This window comes from Vulpes vulpes, chromosome 2, assembly GCF_048418805.1.
Source record: "Vulpes vulpes isolate BD-2025 chromosome 2, VulVul3, whole genome shotgun sequence".
NCBI lineage: Eukaryota > Metazoa > Chordata > Mammalia > Carnivora > Canidae > Vulpes > Vulpes vulpes.
This window is the reverse complement of record NC_132781.1, coordinates 116104321-116129155: the sequence shown is the minus strand read 5'-3', so window position 1 is coordinate 116129155 and position 24835 is coordinate 116104321.

Below are 24835 nucleotides of genomic sequence, written 5' to 3'. Positions count from 1 at the left end.
GCCAGGGGAACCAGGCATCATAGGAGATTTGGAACTTTCAGCCCAACCGTTGACCTCCAGGACGGGGAGAGTGGCTGGGGGCTGGATCAGCTGCCCATCAAGCACGCCTTTGTGATGAAGCTTCCACAAAGACCCCAAAATGACAGGGTTTGGAGAGCTTTGGGGTTGGAGGACACATGGAGAGTGGGGACAGCTCTCTGGCCCTGGAGAGCCTCCACACCTCTCCGCAGTCTTGCCCCGCACGTCTCTCCACCTGGCTGTTCCTGAGCCATATGCTTTCTTAATGACCTGTTGGTCTAGTAAGTAAAACGAGTAAGTTTCCCCCAAGTTCTGTGAGCCGCGCCCACACACTAAGCGAATCTGTAGCAGCTCCGATCAGTAGTAGCCAGTAGGCCAGATGCACAGGCGACCACGCAGACCTGTGGGTGCTGTCTGCGAGGGGTCGGGAGGGGTGCTGTGGGACCAGGCCTCAGCCTGTGGGGTCTGACCCCGTCTCCAGGTGGACGATGTCAGGACCGGGTTAGATTGCAGCCCACCCAGCTGGGGCTGCAGCATTGCTCCCTGTGCCAGGGGGCAGCATTGCAGGGGTGTCACGCAGCAGGTAAGGGTTTCTCCCTAATATCAACGTTCCCCCAATCATCACCGTCTCCGATAGAAAGAAAACAAAGCAAAACAGCTGTAACAGAAGGTGACCCAGCTCCCATAAGGAGCTCGAGAGTTTTTCTTTTAATTTTGTATTTGTTATTTTATTTCATTTTTTTTATTTTTATTGAGGTGTATGTGCCACACCTTGAAAACGGAAACCCCCTCCTGCAGAACTACATTCAGAGCACTCCTTTATGGTCTCCTTGATGCCCCATTATTGTTCCCTTTGGTCCTCAGGCCCCGCGACCCCTTGCTGTGACCCTGAGGGCATCCGTGGTGAGGTTTTATTACAACGAAAGCACAGTGTCTCCCGCCATTTACGTCAGTAGGATTCGATCGGTCATTAATTCTGCAAATCAGACGTACAAAGTGTTTGTGGCATCTTTACCACCGGTTCAATCCTATTACATTTAGGAATATTTTCCGAGCCCCCACGTGGGGTGGAGTATGGTTCTTGCAGCTGGTGTGTGGGCAGACGAGAGGTAGGCCCCCTGCAGCCTGCAGCAACCACAGCCATCGCTGGTGTGCGCTGAGCACGTGCCCAGGGCCTGTCCTGGATCAAGCGACTTACACGCATTAGCTCACGGAACACCCAGAACAGCTCTAAGACCCGCGTTGATGGACAACGAAGGAACCACCGGTAAAGGCCTCGTCCTGCTTTTTAGATGAGCAGTCACTCTTGTCTGGCCGTGCGTCTTATCCTTTCCCCCACTCCCCAGGTCCCCGCTCTGTATTTTTGGGGCATCGGTGCAGCACGGGCTCCAGCAAGACCCTGGGAGAAAGACCCGTGCGGTGAGTCCTCTGCCTTCCACGGCTGGCAACTACTTGCTGAGGGTGAATATGTGCATGCATTAAAAATATGTTTGTAATTATCAGCTGCAGTCTATGCTGAGTCATTAACGAGGAAGCCAGGGGCAAAGACAAGATGCTCCAACGGTTCAGAGGACAGTGACAGCAGTGGCAGAGAGCAGGGACACTCGGGAGAAGGTGGGACGTGAGCCGCCCTTGAAAGGAAGGGAGAGTGCTCGGGGACTCTCTGGGGTCAGTCCACTTTTTAACTACAACCGAGCCCCGTGGGTACAATGAGAATCTTCCAGATGTCTCACTGGCTCGTCCTTCAAGTCCTCCAAGGTCACCACCCGTCCCACATCAACTGATTTGGGGATTGCAGGACAACATCCTTTATGAGAAAAGGATTTGTTCCAAATTTCTCTTATTTTATTGATCATACTGTCAGAGCCACCAGGTTGTAAGCATCGCTAATCATCCCAAATGAAAAGCACCGGGAAGTTCCTCTGTTTAGAAGGGTATTGGAGGGCACGACCTGGCGCACAGATGGTAGATTGGCTTAGCGTGTGATGAAGGCCACTACACCTTACGTAAATCAGTGGCTGATTGATACCCTGTAGGGATGGGGTGGGAGTGTTTGGAAGAGCGCAGCACGAGACACCCACGGGACAAGTAGAAGGTGTTCTGAAGCCCGTGAAGTCACATGGGTGTAGTGTGGGTGTTTGTTCTCCATCCAGAAGGCATCCCACTGCAGGTGGGGCGGGGCAGGGGTGCGGAGGAGGAGGCCCTGCAGCAGGGATGCGGAGGATTCCCTGAGGGGTCTGATTCACTCATGAAGCTGTTGCAGAGTTCCTCAGACAGCAGCCTTAGACATCCGGGAACTCTAGAGTTTCAAGGGTGGCATAGGACGAGAGCAGAGGCCCACACCGAGCTAGAGCCAAGTCTCTTGCAGGCAGTGGGATCCCTGGTCCGGGGGACAGAAAGGCGGAGGACTGCGTTATGACCTCGAAATGTCTAGAGGGCCACCTGGGGACAGAAGAAATGAAAATGGGTTGACGATGTCACCTGCTACTTTGGGGTCAGAGACAAGAGGCCACCTCAAGGCACTGAGGGAGTCACTACGGGGGCGTACGGTGCCATGCAGGTCAGCCTGTATACGTGGTCCCGGTTTTCTGAATCCCGGAGCACTCTCTTTTGCGTGTGTATCCCCATCGTAGACTGTCACTTCACCTTTTTACTGTCTTCCCTCTAACGTCACACGATGTTGGCCTGTGCCCTGGGATGGCTGCTTAGCTGTGTGGACGGCTCTGTTGACCTGGTCCTCCGTCCCATCCTCACCGCCCCTCTGCGCGGCAGCATAGGAGGTGTTTTCGGATACAGGTACCTACGGGGAGCGGAGGCCGGTGGCGAGCGGAGACCGAGCTCAAGGAGGTCAGGCCTCCTAGGCCCCGCAGCCCAGCTACTCAGCTCCCGACAGACTCCAGGGACCACTCGCTGGAAAACGATCCCGTCCCTAACGTTAGAGTCTTCCTTAATACCGATTTTATGAAGGCGTTCCCTTGTTGTTAGCCTTCTCGGTCTTCAATATTTCATTTGTGATGTAAGAACTACCAATCTTAAATCAGGAATCTAAATATTTTTTCAAGGACATCCAGCACTTCCTTCCCATTGGTTAGCCCCCTTTCAAGTGCACAAGACGGTGGTTAGAGATAAATAGTACAGAGGAGAGAAATAAGAGCCTCATCGAGCCCTCCGAAATTAGAACGGGAAACATTTTGTCAAGTCGATATTGGTGCCAATGAATTATAGCTCCCAGTGGGATTTTTTTTAATTGCTTCTCCGATAGGATTTTTCCCCCTTTTTTAAAAAAAGATTTTATTTATTTATTCATGAGAGACACACAGAGAGAGAGAGAGGCAGAGACATAGGCAGAGGGAGAAGCAGGCTCCCACATGGAGCCCAATGTGGGACTTATCCTGGGACCCTGGAGTCATGACCTGGGCGGAAGGCAGATGCTCAACCGCTGAGCCACCCAGACGGCCCTGTAGTGCAATCTTAAATACCTTAGTAAACTGGCTTGTGCCTCCTCTCCAGAGAGGTTATTTAATATAATGGTGCCCACTCTCATGACCTTCTGGGGCAGGGGCACGAATGTTCTTTTTCAACTGAATTGTATTTCCACATGTGTGCGTCAATACGGCCCTAACCATTTCCTCCTCGGTGAGTCTTCTTCAGACCCCCTGTCATGGTCACTTCCCCCTGCCTCGCCTTTGCGTCACTGCCAGCTTTTAATCCCATTGCCTCTCTTTCCCCATAATGACTTTGGATGCCCGTGTCTTGATTCCCGGCTCTGTGGTCGGCCTGCTGTTGACACCTAGGCACTCACACTTAATCCAGATTTTGAGCAGGCTATTTCGAGAGAGAGATGCAATTTCTGTATTTACTCGACTTCAAACCCAGCTCCAGTCACGACTCTTCGGTTGTCACATCATCCCAAGAGTCTGTGCTAATTATCTTTTGGTGGATGATCCAATTAACAACCGACGTACCCAGATCTACTGCTTTATTCCGAGTCTACATGTCACGAATGACAGAGAAAAGGAAAAAAAAAATAAATAAAGGCTCAAGTTGTAAAGAAAAAAACTTACCTGCAAACATGACTTGCGAGCTCCAGATAGTATAAACGTTTAAGCCCAGTTAACTAAAACCCAGTTTCAGTACAGTGGCAGAAATGGCACGGGTCCAGCAACATTTTTTTTTCTTTTTTTTTTTTTTAGTTTGGGCTTGGATGCTGTTTTGTTGTTATTTTGAGGTACCCTTTGAAGGTGTGGGGCTCGACATCCTACATTCTGATTCCATGTTCACCCACTTTCTCTTTTCCAGCTCATCCTGCCTCAAACCCCCTTGGACAAGACAAGCTAGTTAACGGATTGCTTGTCTCACGCTGACTTGCATGTAGTCAATCAACAATGGCCTTGGAAGGTTGCTCTGGGGACAGGACTCGAAAACAGAGCAAAATGTGGAATAAAGTATTTAGGTTACAAGGGAGGTGCATTTCACGGCAGTGGATCAAGCGGATATCATAATGGATGTTCTAGACATGGAGCCCCAGACTCACAAAGTTCCGAGATCCTCCACCCAGGTATGGGGGTCATGGCATCTGTTCTCTGTGGTTGTTAATTTACCCCCATGACGTCATTTGCCTGAAGAGTTTGCTCTAGAGATGCGCTGGCACCAAGTCCAAGTGATGACCTCTTAGACCAGGATGCTTCTTCTAGCCCCTTCTCTGTTTGCTCCCTTGTTTCCAGCCTCCACCTGGCAACTTCCTGGGCATCTGTCTCAGTCTGCACGGGCTGCTGTAACAAAATGCCCCAGATGGGGCTCCTGTCCTCAAGGAGATTACAGACGCATGGGGGAGAGATACAGCCCGGGAGCTTCCATGCTTCACGTGGGCCTCACACGGGCTCACCATCAATGAGCCGACTGTGGGTGGTTTGCTGTGCACCTTAGGAAAGGGACTGTGGTTCCGGAGGTGATTGAGTCAGGGAGGCAGACTTCAGGGAAGTTCTTTGCCTCACTGAAGGGCAGAAATGGACAGCACCTAGGTGCTCTGGGGGTGGGAGGGGAGGCTCCAAGACACATCCCAAGACAGGGAAGGAGCAATTGCAATGTGTTCCCAGGATGAGGGAACTGCACAGGAGGTGAGAGATGACACGAGCACCAGGTCAGGGACTGAGCTGGTGTCCCTCGGCTCCAGGCTGCTGTCTGTCCACTGCTCCATGATACCAGGCTGGGGCCCCGCAAACCCATTCCTGCTGGGCCAGCTGGCCCAAGGGTAGACTCTACTGCAGGAGCGTGCGGGCAGGCACAGGGCTTGCTCCTTCCTCCACTCCTCAGAGGTCTACCAGCTTCTGCTCCTTGGGCTTCCACCAAGCCCCTGAGACTCAGCCATCCCTTCCCCTCTTCCCCGCAGCCCAGCAGGGGTGGCTGCCCTGCCTTTGCTGTCATCAAGCCCCGTGGACATAGCCTCTCCTTTCTTTGAAACCTGATGCCTAGTCAATGATTACATCATTTTTCTGTGTTGGACCAGGTGGTGTGTTTCTGTCTCATTTTTGACACACACATAAGCAAATGCAGTATCGATGGAAATACTCTTCTAAATCTGCAACCCCCCATGCAATACTAACTATGGTTTTGTTTTGCACGCTTACAAACATGTATGTGAAACTGGTATCCATCAATCTGAGTGTCTGTGCAATACTCGTGGTGTGGATATAGCCATCGTCCCGGTGACCACCCCGAGCAGTCAGTCACAATAACTCCACTTACATTTATTTGTTTCCAAGTGGACTTTTTTTTTTTTAATATTTTATTTGTTTATTCATGAGAGACACAGAGAGAAAGGCAGAGACATAGGCAGAGGAAGAAGCAGGCTCCATACAGGGAGTCTGACGCGGGACTCGATCCCCGGACTGGGATTATACCCTGAGCCAAAGGCAGATGCTCAACCGCTGAGCCTCCCAGGCGTCCCTCTGAGTGGACTTTTAGAGATTGGAATGCACTATCTAGGTTTGGCCAAATTAGGAGTATTTTCTGTATTTCTATGCTTTGACACGAACACTCCTTAAATCCAAATTCTGTATGCACAGAATACTTTTGGTGACTCATTTGTAATCAGCCAACAATATAGCTATGAAAAAAAGAGGATTAATTGACGGATTTTAAGATATTCTTTAGCATTCTGATTTCTAACTGCATATATCGCCTGAAGTGGAGTGTCATTCTGTTTCACGGTTGTTTCCCTAATAAGCATTAATTCGTCAGCACTTTGCTTGAACATGAGAGACAGTGGAAATGTGGGTAATTCATGATATGCAAAAAATGATTGTTTAGCAGTTTGCCAATATAAAGGGTTCCATCGAAATCAATTTAACACATTATTTCACTTATATCCCCTTCAAACCATTTTTCTGCTCCATTCTATTTATTTCCACAAACCCGCTCCACTTCCATTATTTCAAACCAACTGTTTGTTTTACAGATATTTTTAAAAATTCATTTTCCCAAATTCGAACTTTATGCCTTCTTTAATATCATAATCTGAAAGAAGTTAGACATTATTGATTTCATTATCCTGGTAAATGAATCAATTGATATGTGAGTAGGGATTGCTAAATTATCACTGATTGTGAGAAATAGGTAAAAAAAAAAACTACTCTCTGAATTCTCAAAACTGAATACTTGATGTAGTGGCAATACAGATCTCAGTTGAATAGATTAAACAAAAAATAAAGGTGGTCTATTTATACTCAGCATTTCCTCCTATATTATATGATGAGTGCTCATAAAAAGAAAATATTGCAATTTCTTCCTCTGGAAATTCTTTCTCCGTCAGTTTCTCACTTACATTCCCAAAGTGAACACATACAAACAAAAATTAAGTTTAAAAGAGATAAGGGCACTTGGGTGGGTTGAGTGTCTAACTCTTGATTTTGGTTCAGATCATGATCTCAGAGTCGTGGGTTCGCGTAGCACTCAGCAGGGAGTCAGCTTGAGATTCTCTTCTCCCTCTCTCTTTGTCCCTCCCTCTGCTCACGCAATCTGCCCTTCCTCTAAAGATAAATAAATCTTTAAAAAAAAGAATGAAAGAGGGGCAGCCCGAGTGGCTCAGTGGTTTAACGCCACCTTCAGCCCAGGGCCTGATCCTGGAGACCCAGGATCGAGTCCCGCATCGGCTCCCTGCATGGAGCCTGCTTCCCCCTCTGCCTGTGTCTCTGCAAATCTCTCTTTCTCTCTCTCTGGGTCTCTCATGAATAAATAAATAAAAATCTTAAAAAAAAAAAAAGAATGAAAGATACAAAAGAATTTGAGAAAGTCTAAGTAATTAGTGCAAATTCCCAAGTCAGGCTTTTCACTCCATTTTGGTGTAGATCTAAAATTGCAATTATGTCTTAAAAGATTCATAGATTATTTATATATACCTGCACAGTTTTCCCTAGTATTATCTAGCATTGCTGAGGGACATTTGTTACAATTGATGAACCAATATCGACACATGATTATTAACCAAGGTCTGTACTTACCTTAGGGCTGATTCTTGGTGTTCTATACTGCGTGGGTCTTACTAAATGTTTAGGGAAGTGTACATACCTTTACTGCATCACACAGGGCACTTTCCATATTCTAAATATCCCCCGTGCTCTACCTTTTCATGCATGCATTGCTGAATAATGCTCCACCGTACGAATGTATTATGCTTTTTATCCATTCATCTATTGAAGGATATTTGGGTTGCTTCCAAGTTTTGGGGATTAGGCATAACACAACTATAAACATTCCAGGTCTTTATGTGGTTGTAAGTTTTCAACTGTTTGGACAAATACCAGGAAGTACGTTCGCTGGATCATATGGACAGAATTTGTTTAGTTTCCCAAGAGATTGGCAATCTGTCTCCCAAAATGACTGTGCCATTTTGCATTTTCATCATTCCTAAGTCAGAGTTCCCATTGCCTCACATCCTCATCAGCATTTAGTATTGTCAGTTTTTTTTTGTTTTTGTTTTTGTGGTTTTTTTTTTTTTTTTGGCCCATTCTAATAGCAACTTGGTGGTACCTCATTGTTGCTTCAATTTGCAATTTCCTAATAACATAAATGTTGAGCATCTTTTCATATGTTTATTTGCCATCTGTGTATCTTCAGTGAGGTGTCAATTTAGAGATTTTGTCCATTTTTTAATCGACCGCTTAAGTGGGTTCTTATTGTTGAGTTTTAAGAGTTCTTTGCATATTTTGGATACTAGTCCCTAATTACATATGTTTTTTCACAAAGACTTTCTTCCAATCAGTGTCTTTTCTTTTTACCAGGATAAGGAAAAGACAGTGATGAGATGAGAACAACACAAGTAATGATGTACATGTCACACACACACACACACACACACACACACACACACACACATCCTCTTTGTTAGAACTCTATCCCACTTGCAAGAGCAACACTTAGGAACCTCCTGCTCTTGCTCCACCTTCCCTGTTCTCCTGACTCATCATTACAACACCTCTCAGGCATTCACTCAATCCCTTCTACACGTGGAGTCAAGCTTGTCTTGAGGGTTGTTTATGTTTCTCATCTTTATTTCAGATGCCTGTGTTTCTGTACACTCACTCTCTCACTTCCTGTCTCTTGTAGAGGAAATAATCCTCTTTCCCATGATTCCTCCAAGAAATGTACTTCATCCTCAGAATCTCTACCCACCAGTTATTTCTTCTTTTGTGGTTTACCTTTTCTCCATTTTGTCTTCTCTCTCCTACAAAAAAGAAGACAAAATCTTCTCTTGACCTCACTAATCATTCAACAGAACAAACTCTCTTCAATGTCAAACTCCCCCCAAAACTTGGCTATTCTTTTTTACTGTGCCTACTTCTTCTATCTATAATTTGTCCTTCGATCTGTAAAGTTTATCCCTGTAATGCTGTTAAAATCACTTATCCTCCCTTATCAAGGCCCACCTTCTGTTCACCAAAGTAAGCAATTCTGTTGTCTTCGAACTTGGGCAACATTTGACAGTGTTAGACATGTTTTGGTTCCCAGATCCTTCTGGATATCTTTCCGTCCTAAAGCTTCTATCAAAATACATATTTTCCTGGTTTTCCTTCATTTGTATTGCTTCCTAGGGCTTTCTTTCTCTACTTTTTTTTTTTTTTTTTTTTTTTAAGAGAGGGAGAGAGTGTGCAAACAGGGTGGAGTTTGCTGTAGAGGGACAGGGAGACAGACAATCCCAAGCAAACTCCCCACTGAGTGTGGAGCCCCACTAGGCTCAATCTCATGATCCTGAGATCATGCTCTGAACAGAAATAAGAGTCAGTTGCTTAACTGACTGAGTCACCCACGTGTCCCCCTTTGGCTTGACCTTTAATATAAGGCTTTTTAAAAAATTCTGACTTCCGGAGTACCTGGGTGGCTCTCTCAGTTAAGTGTCTGCCATCAGTTCAGGTCATGAGCCCAAAGTCCTGGGATTGAGCCCTGCCATCAGGCTCCCTGCTCAGTGGGCAGACTGCTTCTCTGTCTCTCACTCCCCCTGCTTGTGCTCTCTCTCTCTCTCTATCAAATAAGCAACTTATTTTTAAAAATTCTGGCTTCAGCTGTCTTTTGCCCTCTCTCCTTCAAACTTCTCTCATGACCTTAGGATAACTTTCAGGCAAAATACTTTAGTTATCCTCTCTCCACAGACAAGTCTCCAGTACAAATTTCTAGCTTTGGGGTCTTTTGAGCTCAAGTTGCACACCTCTAATGGTCTTTTTGGCATCTACTCCAGCATGACCTGCTTTTACCCTAAGATTCATGAGGGCCAAAATCAAAATTTCGTTTAGAATCTACTCCTTGTGCCCTGACTTTTCTGCTTCCACTAATGGTCCCACTATTTCCCAGGATACAGCCTTAATACTTTCATGCATCTTTCAATTTGTGCTTCACCGTCAGCTGCTCCAGTGGGCTGCTTCAGAGTCTGAGTCCCATCAGCCTTCAAGCTGAATGCAATTTGTCTCTGGCCTTGGAACCTTCATAATGCTGGGATTCTAGTCTGTATTATATTCTCAGGAGTTTTGAAAAAGAGATCTCCTTTCCTATGTTACAAGCTATCCTAATGAATGTGCAGAATCATAATTCTTTCCTATCACCACCATGCTCACCACAGTAAGCATATGCTCCATGCTCAAATAATACTTGCTAAGAGGAGTTGAACTTCCCTGATTCCTTTCATCACCTGTCCTTCATAACTGGAGTTCCAGACACCAAAATTCTTGCATTTATCTGATTTCATGTTTTTTAATTTTCTAAATCTTAATTAAGTGGTGCATAACATCTTGCAATCAACTAGGATATTAACAAAAGTTGTTAATTTGCCATGATATTTGGCATTTTGAACTATGTGGCAGAAGTGAAAACCAACCAACCAACCCAACCTTATCATTACTAAAGCAAAAGCAATGTGTTATAGACTTAATCCCTTGTGTGGTTGAGAAGGCATTTTCACTTAACCTTCCCTATTTTAGTCTTCTCAGACTGTCTGAGAAAGTACCCTCAGGGCAGAGAATTCTCCTGCTTATTTTGAGTGCAGTCTGACTGCCCTTGAGGTAATCAGGTGTGACTAGGTAATGTGCTTTAATAATTATGGCATTTAAAACATTTTGTTCTGTTTGGTTTTATTGTTGGATATGTAAAAAGATTTACAAAGTCTAGTCATGGCTTAGTTCCATAGCAAGGCATTCTGACAGAAAAGATGCACAGGGATGTGCGCTATGACCTAAACAATTCTGGAGAGGAATTACATGGAAGGCCTCACCTCTGATCTGGGCCACTTTCTCCTTTCCAAGGCCAAGAGAAGTTAATAACAGTAAGTGCAGGTGACCATCTCTGGCTGCTGGGTGCTGGCCTGCTGCCAAGGGAGTCACCCCAGGGAGCAATGTTTCATAGACGGTAGGTATAATGAGACCCTCTAGAGCTCCCACATCCAAGTCACAAACTGGTAGCTCCCAGGCCGGGCTCAGCAGTGAATTTTGGCTTCACATAGTTGGCTCAAACAATGTTTTTCACATTGTTGGCCCAAACACAGTTTTAAATCTAGGCTGGACACCAACATTTAAAAAATCATGAGATTTCACATAGAGCTTTGGATTTCTGGCTTCTTGGTATCTGGCCTCCATACTCACACAAAATTACTTGGCTGGAATTAAGAGTATTCAACCCTTTTGTGATGGACTGGTGCTCTGTCTTTCCAACCATCCCTGTCACTGAGCCAGACCAGCTCCTATCCATTACTGTGCACTTCACCCAGGAAGGTAAATCATGGGGTGGCACAGGTCCTACTGGTATGGAAGGCTGTGATTCTAGGAATCACTTGGGAATTACCACAACATCTCAAGTCAAGTCTTGTTCATTAGAAAGGATGGATGTATTTTTAGGATGATGGGAAAAAGAAATCAATTTGAATGGAATAATCGGCCAATTATAGCTAAATTGGAATTAACCTCTGATTTGAGATTCAGAGAAACTTTTTTTTTTCCAGACAAAACAGACTTTACTTTTTTGTATATTTTTTTATTGGAGTTCGATTTGCCAACATATAATATAACACCCAGTGCTCATCCCATAGAGTGCCCCCCTCAGTGCCCATCACCCAGTCATCCCATCCCCCCACCCATCTCCCCTTCCACTACCCTTTGTTTGTTTCCCAGAGTTAGAAGTCAGTCTCTCATGTTTTGTCTCCCTCTCTGATTTTTCCCACTCATTTTCCCTCCGTCCCCTATAATCCCTTTCACTACTTCTTATATTCCCTGTATGAGTGAAACCATATGATGATTGTCCTTCTCCAAATGACTTACTTCACTCAGCACAATACCCTCCAGTTCCATCCATGTTGAAGCAAATGGTGGGTATTTGTCATTTCTGATGGCTGAGGAATATTCCATTGTATACATAGACCACATCTTTTTAATCCATTCATCTTTCGATGGGCACTGAGGCTCCTTCCACAGTTTGGCCATTGTGGACATTGCTGCTATAAACATCGGGGTGCAGGTGTCCCAGCGTTTCACTGCATCTGTATCTTTGGGGTAAATTCCCAGCAGTGCAATTGCTGGGTCGTAGGGCAGGTCTATTTTTAACTCTTTGAGGAACCTCCACACAGTTTTCCAGAGTGGCGGCACTAGTTCACATTCCCACCCACAGTGCAGGAGGGTTCCCCTTTCTCCACATCCTCTCCAACAGTTGTTGTTTCCTGTCTTGTTAATTTTCACCATTCTCACTGGTGTGAGGTGGGATCTCATTGTGGTTTTGATGTGTATTTCCCTGATGGTGAGTGATGCAGAGCATTTTCTCATGTGCTTGTTGGCCAAGTGTATGTCTTCTTTGGTGAAATTTCTGTTTGTGTCTTTTGCTAATTTCATGATTGGATTGTTGGTTTCCTTGCTGTTGGGTTTAGTAAGTTCTTTATAGATCTTGGATACTAGCCCTTTATCTGATCTGTCATTTGCAAATATCTTCTCCCATTCCGCAGGTTGTCTTTTAGTTTTGTTCACTATCTCTTTTGCTTTGCAGAAGTTTTTTTCTTAAGTGCTAAAACTCATACAGCAATTTGGCAGTGTGGCAGGATACAAAATCAATGCCCGGAAATCAGTGGCATTTCTATACACTAACAATGAGACTGAAGAAAGAGAAATTAAGGAGTCAATCCCATTTACAATTGCACCCAAAAGCAAAAGATACCTAGGAATAAACCTAACCAAAGAGGTAAAGGATCTATACCCTAAGAACTACAGAACACTTCTGAAAGAAACTGAGGAAGTCAAAAAGAGATGGAAAAATATTCCATGCTCATGGGTTGGAAGAATTAATATTGTGAAAATGTCAATGCTACTCAGGGCAATTTATATGTTCAGTTCAATCCTTATCAAAATACCATGGACTTTCTTCAGAGAGTTGGAACAAATCATCTTAAGATTCGTGTGGAATCAGAAAAGGCCTGAATATCCAGGGGAATATTGAAAAAGAAAATCAGAGCTGGGGGCATCACAATGCCGGATTTCAGGTTGTACTACAAAGCTGTTATCATCAAGACAGTGTGATACTGGCACAAAAACAGACACATAGATCAATGGAACAGAATAGAGAATCCAGAAATGGGCCCTCAACTCTATGGTCAACTAATATATGACGAAGCAGGAAAGACTATCCACTGGGAAAAGGACAGTCTCTTCAATAAATACTGGGAAAATTGGACAGCCATGTGCAGAAGAATGAAACTGGACCAGACACAAAGATAAACTCAAAATGGATGAAAGATCTAAATGTGAGACAAGATTCCATCAAAATCCTAGAGAACATAGGCAACACCCTTTTTGAACTTGGCCATAGCAACTTCTTGCAAGATCCATCTATGAAGGCAAGGGAAACAAAAGCAAAAATGAACTATTGGGACTTAAGATAAAAAGCTTCTGCACAGGAAACATTATTTTGCCATAATACAAACCTACCATCACATTACCTTTGTTTGCTATTCCTTATATTAAAAAATATTTAAACGAAGACAGTCTGTCATCCTTTCAGTTTTCACATTTATCAGATTCACAAGCAAGGAAGAAAGTGCATGGTCTCAGAAATACAATGTAGCATTTTTTCCAGTTTTATTATTTGATTTATTCACTCTAAATATGCATTTGAACATATTTAGTACCGATATTATCTCGTATATGACAAACATTATCTATAGTGTGTTTTCAATTATTTTAGACCATTTGCTTTTAAAGAGCTCTCACAAACAAAAACAGAACAAAATGTTCTTAAAAGTCATTAAATTTATTGATGTTTTTCTGAAGTTCGAGAGCAAACATTTACTCTAAAGATTGAATCTGGAGCATGAGGCCAATTTAGTGTTTCTTGAAACTGTTTTGAGTAGAACACTAGTGCCATATTCTTCTTTTTGAAAGTTTTATTGAGGTTTAATTGAGATACAAAAATGCATATATTTAATGTATACAATCTGATAATTTGTTGCTATACAACATAGAGCCTATGGTGAACAATATTGTGTTGTGTATTTGAAAATTTGGTAAGGAAGCAGATGTCACATTGTTGTTTTTTTTTTCATCTCTAAAGCAGAAATAGTTCTACTTGTTTTACCGAGCTGTAGCAGGTTTAAAAATCATGTCTCTGGAATGCCTGGGTGGCTCAGCAGTTGAGTATCTGCCTTTGGCCTGGGGCATGATCCCGGGATCCAGGATCGAGTCCCACATTATGTTCCTTGCTGAGACCCTACTTCTCCCTCTGCCTGTATTTCTGCCTCTGTGTGTGTATGTGTGTGTGTGTGTGTGTGTGTGTGTGTCAAAAATAAATAAATAAATCTTTAAAAAAATAAAAATCATGTTTCTATAATGATTCACACAGAGTAGCACAGTGATTTCTGTCCCCCTGATAATTTTTGTCAAGCCCATTACTGAAAAGCAGATACAGGAATTTGGTGGGATGGGACACTAACAAGTGAACTCAGATCTCCTCAAATTCTTTTGGAATGTAGGCACAAAGGGAGTAGCAGAACACATGTATACAAACAAATAAATTTTAAAACTACATGGATAAATACAATTCACAGGGAGACAGGCTTTGGGAAGAGTGTGGACTAACAAGAGGGAACCAAGTGGGATGGATGCAAGGCAAGTGTCAGGGTAAAGGCAGGTTAGGTCAGGGGTCCATCATGGCAGCAGCTGTTTTCCTTCCCAGAGCCTGGTTCCCCGACCATGTTTGATGGAAGATTGTTGAATGAATGAAGACTGAATCTGGGGCCATAGAGGACGGAGAAAGAGTAAACATGAAGATCATAGAGTAAAAAGTGACTTTATTCATAATGTTCTGAAGATGGACTTTGATTATCTTGTTGAAACATTTCCTAAAAGCTCATGATGGAAAACTGAGAAATTCCTCTTAAATAGGGTGCCAGACTCTTCAAATATCCTCCAAGACACTGTTTTCTGTATCTTAATGCTGTCTCTGGATTTATAAAAGTAAACAGTGACCCATGGAGAAACTGAACAGCCATGAGGGCCATGGTCTCACAATGGCCTTATTTTCTAACAGAGATTAGCAAGGGCTAATAGCATCCCTGTTCTTGTGAGTTGTGTACAGTACAGTGGGAAACTCAACTACAGAGTTTTTGATACTTAGGGGTGTCAATAGTATAAGGTGTAAATGTCTGAATAGGTCCCTAGGTTTGTGGAGGAGAAAGAAAATGTTAACTAGTTTGGCCTAGACTGAAGCCTACAGACTGAGTAAATTGAGGCACCTGGTTTAGTAGGTGGGTTGAATGGGAAGAGAGAAGGTAGATGACTGACAGATCATGGTGCTCTTAATCATACCCCACCACCAACAAAAAAAGGGGGGCATAAGACTTTAAGCCCAGAGCCATAGAGAAGCTGTACAGCTTTTCTTTTAGTTATAATTTATTTTATCTTTCCATGCAGCAGAAATCACATTTATAGGTCTGCAGCATATTTGCAGTCAATGGCTCATGTTACTTTCAGATGCCTCAGCTTTGCTGTGGGCCTGAATCATCTGCAAAGGTATTTAGCTTTACTGAGTCCAACATTGTGCACATCATTCCTGGCTTATTCTACAGGGCTTTAATGTCTTCACTCAAGACTTCTGCTTTTTCTCCTTGATTGGAAATGTTGATTTTATTTTCCAGAAACAGCCACAGAAGATCTCACTCCTGATACTATTTTGAATTGCTTACCATTATGTCTTCTGAAGGCTCTTTCCTCCCCCTCGCACCCAGCGAGCACCTCACAGCTGGTGTCTGTTGAGTGTAGCACACGAGGGTGTGTGTGCTTTGGAACCAAAGAAAGTTTAGTAAGTTTTGTTCACTCTTGGGGCGAATTTCAATCTGAATTCTTTAAGTGGCCTGTATTTGAAAGGCTAGTTATTAAATGTGACAGAGATTATGATACTGAAGAAAGATATTAATATGGTACATCTTGTAACCAACATCGCCAATTCCAAAAGTCATCAGGTTATGAAACAGAAATCCCAGCACAGAGGCTCAAGAAACAACTACCTGAACATGGCCATACCAGTGTTACTACATCATGGAACACTCTTACCTCAAATATATATAATCATGTAATTATGATATGAACCAGTGTAATTGTGATATATAACGATGTGCAGTGATCCTGAATAATAAATTATTATTTGTATCAGAATTGTTAATTTTGTTCTGAAACTTTCTGAATGGATAAGTTGCCTGCCTTTGGCTGGTCCTAGGAGTATTTGTTCATGTCATCATGAACTTCATTAACACGGAACAAGAAGCATGGGATCTGGACCTTTAAGGATGTGCCTTCACCTGTGCAAATTGCCTACATAGATGAAGCAGGGGTGTACATGAATAGTGGGGCCCCCCACTACAGTTTTCACCCCAAATGTCTCCTCAAAGGATTGTTGAATATTTCCTGAAATCTGTTTAGTTCAATGCCTGGGGATGGAAAATGATCTTAGCTCCCTGGCTTGTATTCTAGATGTGTGATCATCTTGATCATTCTCATCTTTACAAACACATCATGGCTCACTTTGCTCTTTACCTTCCTTCACAGCCTGCTCATGACAAAAATCATGACTCCACCTTCTGAGACTATGAACTGGAATTGCGTTGTTGGCCCATGGGAAAGGAAGGCAGGGAGCTGCACAAGCATCCACACTGGCATTACAAGTCACATGCAGTAGAAAGAAATAATTAACAGCTTCTATGCCATCCTCAGTGGACAACTCATGGATGGACTGTGAGCCTAGAAAGTGAGGGGCAACTCTAGAGAAAAAACATAAGGTCCTGCTGAAAACATAGGGCCTTCCAGATGTCTAAAATTAGTAGTCATCATCACTATGCTGAGAGAACAGTACAGAGTAATTCATATCAAAGTGGCCAATACAGGCTTTTATTTGCAAAGTGTTGAAGCAGTTGGAAATTAGTTTATGCAGGTGACCATTTGATTTATGTTAATTAAGGGGCCTTTTATACGGGGTGAGAAATAATAGTTAAACTCTGTTGATTAAAAAATATATTATCTTGTTTAATCCTTAAACACAGTAGGAATTATTGTATCCTTTATACATAGGCAAATGAAAAATTATGCCATTTTTTTCTTTTTTTTAAGATTTTATTTTTTATTTATTCGTGAGAAACACAGAGAGAGGCAGAGACACAGGCAGAGGGAGAAGCAGTCTCCCTGCAGGGAGCCCAACGCAGGACTCGATCCCAGGACTCCAGGATCACGTACTGGATCGAAGACTGATGCTAAAGCTGAGCTACCCAGGGATCCCCTGTCATTTTTTTTCCCAATAAAGCCCAATGAATACACTGAGAAACTAGGAATGAAATTTGGGTCTACCCTGACAGCTTGCTGCTCTTGACCATTGTACTTGATACAGGGGTCTGTAAATGGCAGCAATATGCTAACGACAGAGAAGGCTCTTCAAAGTAGGCTTGTGATATAGTGTGATCATAAACCTGAGCATTTACTCATTCAATTCAGTTAACTTTTGAAATGCATATGCTTGTGATTCAGTACTTTGTAGATAAGGAACCTCAGAAGTAAACTGATCATTGCGTGAGAACCTTCTGCTCTGTCCAGTATGGAAACACTGGTACATGTGGATATTCAAGCTTATTTAAAACTAATTGCTATCAAATAAGAGTAAAACCTTGGTTCTCAGTTACAGAGGATGCTTTTCAAGGGCTCAATAGCCACATGAAGCTAGTGGGCAACTGAACTGATCTAGATCGTTTCCATCACTCCAGAAAACTCTGCTAGACAGTGTTGCTGGGTAATTACCAAACTCATGTGCTTGCTCTGGGCACATGGTTGTGTTTCTAGTAGTTAGATATGCAATAGAGCTGAGTTCCAGCCCATGTGATGTTGGCAGAAGTGATTCCAAGTCTGGACCATGCAAACTCCCATGAGAAGTGTGGCCTGTTCCCTGCTCTGCTCATGTGATGCAGTAGAACCTGTTTAATTGATAGCCACACATTGATGATGGTGGAGACAAAAGATGGAAGGAGCCTGGGTCCCCAAGTTACTGCCCGGAAGGAAAGAGCCTGCCAATTAAATCAGGACTTCTTGCTTCGGGCAGGATGTGAATAAGACCTAGATTTCAACTCTGGATCTGCTGGGATTTGGGACTTTATCTGTCTATTGCAGCCATCAGTCAATAGGCTTTTGAGCTGTGATTTGAACTTAGGAAACCTGGATAGAGAATTTGGCTTCCAATCCCCTCACTGAAATCAGCAAGACAGGATAAACAGCACTGACATGAATCAGACTGGGGAAATATTTGCATCTAGCAAACCACTACACAATCAACTAATTTTCTTTACATTCAGGATTGGGGAACTTGGGAATGATCATAACAATAATAACATAACACTCTCATTTTTAATGGTGCGTGCTGAGAAACCGCATTATTGCATTTAGTCTCCGTGACAACCCTACCTACTAGGTACAATTTATCCCCATTTTAGAGATGGGCAAACTGATACTTGTCAAGGTTAAGTAATCTTCCCATGATAATAAACTAGTAGCGGAAAGCACCATTATTCAAACTCTGAAGTGTTGACTGAAGAAATGTGAAAACACGTAGAGAATCTGAGGGACCTTTTTGACAATGGCAGTTACCAGGATGGGCTCTGAAGGGTTTACGTAAAACAGGTCAAGAAGAGCGACAAGGAAGTACAATTCACTCTGGACCTGTGGCTCCAGAGACGGTCTGCAATGAGAAGAGCTCGCCTGTACTCGACCACACGTGTGTTAGCGTGTGTCCAGTGTGACACTGGGTAAATCAGTATGAACTCTGTCTATAGGGTGCTCTTTATATATATTTTCTAAAATTCTCATTAAAAAGAAAATATTCCTTTCTGTATTGGAAGCCACGCATTCCCAAACGAAATTGATGAAAGTGACTGGACGGTATTGTTAGAGGCTGCCTCACACAGTCACTTTGATCAGAGTTGGAACTAAAATAACAACCGATGAAGGGACATGCTTGCTTTGGATGTTTCAAAAAGCAAATATGTCATGATTGCTCTGGGTGAGAGCCTGAGCCGTGTTCTGGGAACTTGTTGACCTTCACCAAAATGGTTCTCCTGGATCAGCGAGGCACACGCTTTCCATGGAGACCACACAGTGACAGAGGGAGGGATGCCCCGGCTGCAGCCACCTGCATCCAGCGCCACGCTTGCAATCACCAGATGTCTCCATGGATGTGCTGCTGTTTTCATAGCTTGATAGGTATTCTGGGGACAAAAGTAAACCAATGTATTGTTTAATCATCTTCTTTTATGGGTGGGAAAATGGAAGAACACTTTGAGACCCTTTACACTCATTCTATCCTGTGGACAAAGTCACGAATGAAAGCTAAAGCCTCACACCCTGCAGCACTCGATGAGACAGAAGAATAAACAAGATGTTACGAATTAATGATTAGCGCCAGTTCGTGCGTCTGGTCACACTAATGATTCTTTGTGATCATGATTCCTACACTTACTACGTGAATGGAAATGATATATAAAAACACGAGCAAACCGGAGAAGAGATTTGCTCAGTGCTTGGCAACTCAGAGCTTTCAAAGGCAATCACCAGAGCAGAGTCTGCCCCAAATCTTCTAGCAAGAGCTTTGAATAATGCATGTGCTACTGCTTTGAAAGTTAAAAATAAGTGGGATGCCGGCAACAGAAGGTGGTACTAAAATACATCCTCCAGTGGCGCCGAGGAAAAGGTAAGAAGGAATTCTTGACTTCACAAGAGTGATAATCATGTAAAACATAGTGAAGACCTTGAATAACATGAATGCTCTTCTGAGGGAATTATTTAAATCATAATAAAAGGCAGAAGTCACAACAGACTCAACCGAATCTCGTAGCTTCTAGAATCTACAATACAACCTTTAGATCTGGAACTTACTCTCCGGCTCTCAGAAAACACTAGCTATAGAAAGCCAACACGCCAGCGAGAAAACCAAAAACATCAACAGATCAGCAAACCGATTACAAACAAGAAGTCTAGGGTGAGGGGTGGTGGATAGGGAGAGTCAGGACCTTCTGGAATCAACCCAGAAATTCTACTCTATTCGGAGGTGGGAAAAGCTCCGACTGGAGCTCAGTATCCCACAGGGCTGCATGTTTTTTGTTTGTTTGTTTGTTTCTTTTCTTATCCAAAACAACAAACTTTAAGGGGAGGCATGTGATAAGAAAAATGAGACTCTCTGTAAGAAGCAGCAGGAGTGTAATGCCAGATAGCCGTGCTGGTCTTGTGGGCTGTGGGGGGACCTGGATAGTCAGTATCCGGACCCGTGGAACCTTTGCAATGCCCAATCTGGCAGCCAAGACCCACATGTGGTTGTGTGGCTGGTTGAGGAAATGTTAACAGAATATTAACATTTATTTAATTTTTAATTTTTAAAGATTTAGATAGCCATACAGAAACGGTAGCTATCCAGTAGAAATTGGATAGCTCAGATCCTGACTGAATTTAAACACAAACGTCACGGTTGTTCACTTAATGTTTATCATGAGCCCATGCCATGTCAAGTACTCCACAAGCACTTAACTTCCAATATTCTTAGTACTGATGCAGTCCAGAAGATATTTCAAAAAATTCACTTTCCTGCCCAGTGAGAAAATATTCTTCACATGAGAGGACCTTTAAGTTTCTCCCATATATTTCTGCCCGTCGTGATTTGAGCCTCTAGGACCTCCAGCTACTGAGTGATAAACACATGGTATTGTCACGGATTACTTTTGCACAGATTGGCAGGAAATAGAAAAATGTTTGGAGAGCTGTCTTGACCCAGATTTCAGAAGATATTTGTAGTGATGCAAATGATGTGTGTACAACCATTAAGGAATCGTAATTATTTATATTTTATGGGTTTAGAAAATGCAAAGGATGTTAGATTTTAGGTACTTCCTGATAGTCACTTAATATATATATTTTTAATTTTTAAAAATGTATTATTTTTTATATTTTCTTTTCTTTAAATAATTTATTTTTTATTAGTGTTCAATTTGCCAACATACAGAATAACACCCAGTGCTCATCCCGTCAAGTGCCTCCCTCAGTGCCCGCCACCCAGTCACCCTCACCCCCTGCCCTCCTCCCCTTCCACCACCCCTAGTTCGTTTCCCAGAGTTAGGAGTCTTCCATGTTCTATCTCCCTTTCTGATATTTCCTACCCATTTCTTCTCCCTTCCCTTCTATTCCCTTATAGTCCCCAAATGAATGAGACCATATAATGTTTGTCCTTCTCCGATTGACTTACTTCACTCAGCATCATACCTTCCAGTTCCATCCATGTCGAAGCAAATGGTGGGTATTTGTCATTTCTAATGGCTGAGGAATATTGCATTGTATACATAGACCACATCTTCTTTCTTATAGCATAATTTTTTCCTTTTCTCTTTATTTTCTTCCTCTCTCCTTCCTACCCATCTCCTTCCCTTCATCCTTTCTTCCTCTTTCCCTGTTTGCAGGAGGAGTGAGTGTGTCAGGCGGGCTTCACATTCAAGTGTCATACTAGGTTCTAGCTTTGGGGTGTGGAAATCATGTCTGTGGTCTTTGCCTGACATCCCTAGATTCACTAGGGAATCTATTTTTTTTTTGTTTTTTTGTTGTTTGTTTGTTTGTTTTGTTTTGTTTTCAGGAAACTCATGAGTAGTTCCTTAAAACAAGTGGTTTCTAGTGTCTGGACTTTGGTGTACTTTGCGCTCCTCTTAGAAATGACACTGCAGTAGATGCAGTGCTGTGGTGTGGCCATGGGCACAGCATCCCCCGGTGCAAACCCTGGCTGGGTTTCTCCTCTTTCTCTTGCAGGTTCAACTCACTCTCTCTCTAGCATGAAAGACAGAGGCCACTTGGCAAAGAGCACTTACTTGCTGTGTATGTGACACTGCAGAATCAGGTGAGACTCCTACACTCCCCACCCACGCAGGCACGGGGAGCCCCTTTGGGACGTTGACAGACTGGAAGCATCCCTGTGTCCCCAGCTCAGGTGGTTCTCGGCAAGGTGGCCGGAAGGGGCTCCTTTCTGAAGCCCTTGCTCCCATTCTTTCTACTTTCAACAGCTCACCTTGGGGCTGCTTCTCAGCCCTCAGAGCTGAATTTACAATGACACATGGATTTAGTGAATATTTGACTTAGTCGAATATTTGACAAACCCTATCTTATAGGTAGAGAAGTGAAATAGAATTGGAGGGAACCCCCGGGAATGAGTGCCTAAGTCCGGTTAGGAGAGAATTAGGATCAGTGTCTAGGTCAGTCTTGGGAGCAGGGTCGGGGAAGAGATCTCAACACATCACGGGCTGTTCAGTAGTTTTATTGTCAGTGGCTTCACATACATGGAGCCTTGAGCTCATGAACACTTGAAACCAGGATCACACTGTCAGAAACAGCGGTTGCAGAAATGGGACTTGCATTCTTGAGAAAAAAACTCAGTTAATTTTTTTTAGAAGTCTCTACAAAGGCAGGTCTATGCTGACCACTTAAAGATCTGTGTGGCATAGAAAATAATGTCATACATTAAAATCAATGGTGTCTTTAATGTGGTGAAATGAGGTGTATACAAATAAGTTAACACCTGTTTTTTTAATTGATCCATTATTTATGTAAAAATAAACATATATGTCTTGTTTTGTGTTGCCGAGAGCCTGGCCCAAAGTGAGCAAACAGATATTGATTGAATGTTCTAATATGTCATAATTATCACTTGCAATCATATTGTCCAGCACAGTCACTGATGTTCATAGGTACATCCTTCTTCCTTTGGAACTTTGTTTTTTGATTCATAAAAATACTGTTTCTCTAATGTTTTAATACCTCTAAGAGGATGAGACCAGAATAAGATGGCACAAAGACCAATTTGTCTGCTATTTCTAGAGTCATTGACATGTTCTTCCCATAACCATTCCATGAGCTATATAGGTCAGGCATTAGCCAGAGAAGGCAGAAAAAGAATGAGCAATTTTCTGAAATTTTCTAAAGTCACATAACATATTTGTGGCAATAGAACAAGAACCATGATCCGTATCTTCTGGTCGCTAGCCCTGTGCTAATGCATCATAAATAGCGGTGCATCTGCCCCAGCTCACGCCTGCGACACAGGCAGAGGGGTCAGATCCCGCTTCCCACCTCCTGCCCGTTGTCCGAGAGCAAGACTCAACACACACCACATGCCAAAGACTTTGGTCTCCCCAGGAGCACAGAATCATCCTGTCTTGTTCCAAATCCTTATCTTTAAAGAATAATAATTCTATGTCTAGAGTTGCCTGAAGGCCTCAGTGGGAAGATCACGATCAGATTTTAGTGCACAAACGAATCTCATATTTTCTAAAGCTTATGAAATGGATCTGTCACTCACTGGGCTAGGGAGCACTAGAGCTTTACTTGGATGCTGCAGTTTTTACCTACTGGGGCCAACTAGCGCATTTAATTTCACCAGCCAGTGGCAGGAATCATGACATATTTCAGTTTTGAACATTGAACTTTTAGTCTTTGGTGAAAGAAAACAATACATGACTCATCTGTATCCTCGTTAGAGTGACTTTTATGTTTTCATGGCATATAACTCTTCCAAAATATTAATTTTTCTGAGAAATGCCTATGTTTGCTCTTTTAGTCAGGCATGATCTGATCCTGGTGTCATGGTCCCTATGCCCCTGTGTGTAGCATTTACTGCATCGACTGAGTGCTGCTACGTGGATTTCTTTGCTCTGAACTATCTCAGAGGCATTACAAACACCACACATGCATGCATACATGTGCACAAGGCCTTCCTTCAATGCAAGCAGAATGTAGTTCTCATGAGGAAGCAAGGTGTGTGTGTGTGTGTGTGTGCGCGCGTATACAAAGCTAGAGAGTGGGTACAGAATAAAGATAGACACACTCATTGAACTTCTGTGATACATATTTTCAAAATTCTAAGCAAGCAAAGTTACTCAGGATAGGCCCTGGACAAGGAGCTCTCAATGCAGGTTTTGAAGAAATCCTGAACTCCATGTGGCTTTGTGGCAAATCAAAGGAAAGGATCCTTCATGAATAGAGCTTTGCCACTTTTTAAGAGATGATTGGTTAGACCAGATGATGGTTTGGACATATCTCAGTACACCATCTTGGGACACTGTGGCAAGAGTCTAGGACTTGGGACCAAAGGATATAGGTCTCTGGTTGGCAATCTTCCAGTGGGAAGTGGAAGTGACATGCTGCCTCCACTCACCTGGGCTTTCCCCTGGGCTACCTGAGGAGCAGGACCCAGAGGGCTCATTCTGGTGGATGCCTGACGACATGTTTTCCCTTTACAGAATTATAAAGGATTTTGAGTTAATGGCCACACATGGAGAAATCCCAGGCCGGACTCTTTTGGGGAACTTGCATTGTCCCCTGGCCACTAGCTCTGGAGCTGGGTGAGGATCGCCCTGGAAGGATAGGTTTCTCCAGGTCCTACCACTGGCCACCCACGCCAAGTCCCACGTGAGTTACCACCGGCCATTAGACTGCTATGTTCCTTTCTTTTACTACAAAACCCTTCTCCTGAGTGTCTGACTCGTAATCCAAACTGGTAAAATGAAATACAGACTAAGAGAGACATTATCCTCACTCTGACTTACATTGGCAGGTTGGCCTCTGAAGGCATCTGAATTTGCGATAAGTATGGCCGTCTGTCAGGTCAAAAGCCACATCTAGTACAAGAGTCCCCATGCATCCCTCTGTCCCTTCTGGGCCTTGATCTGGGGCTTACTCTGTGCTAAGCACTTGGGCCCCAACTTCCTTGCTGCTCCTCAGACCCTTCCCTTCTGTAACCCTGGGTTACA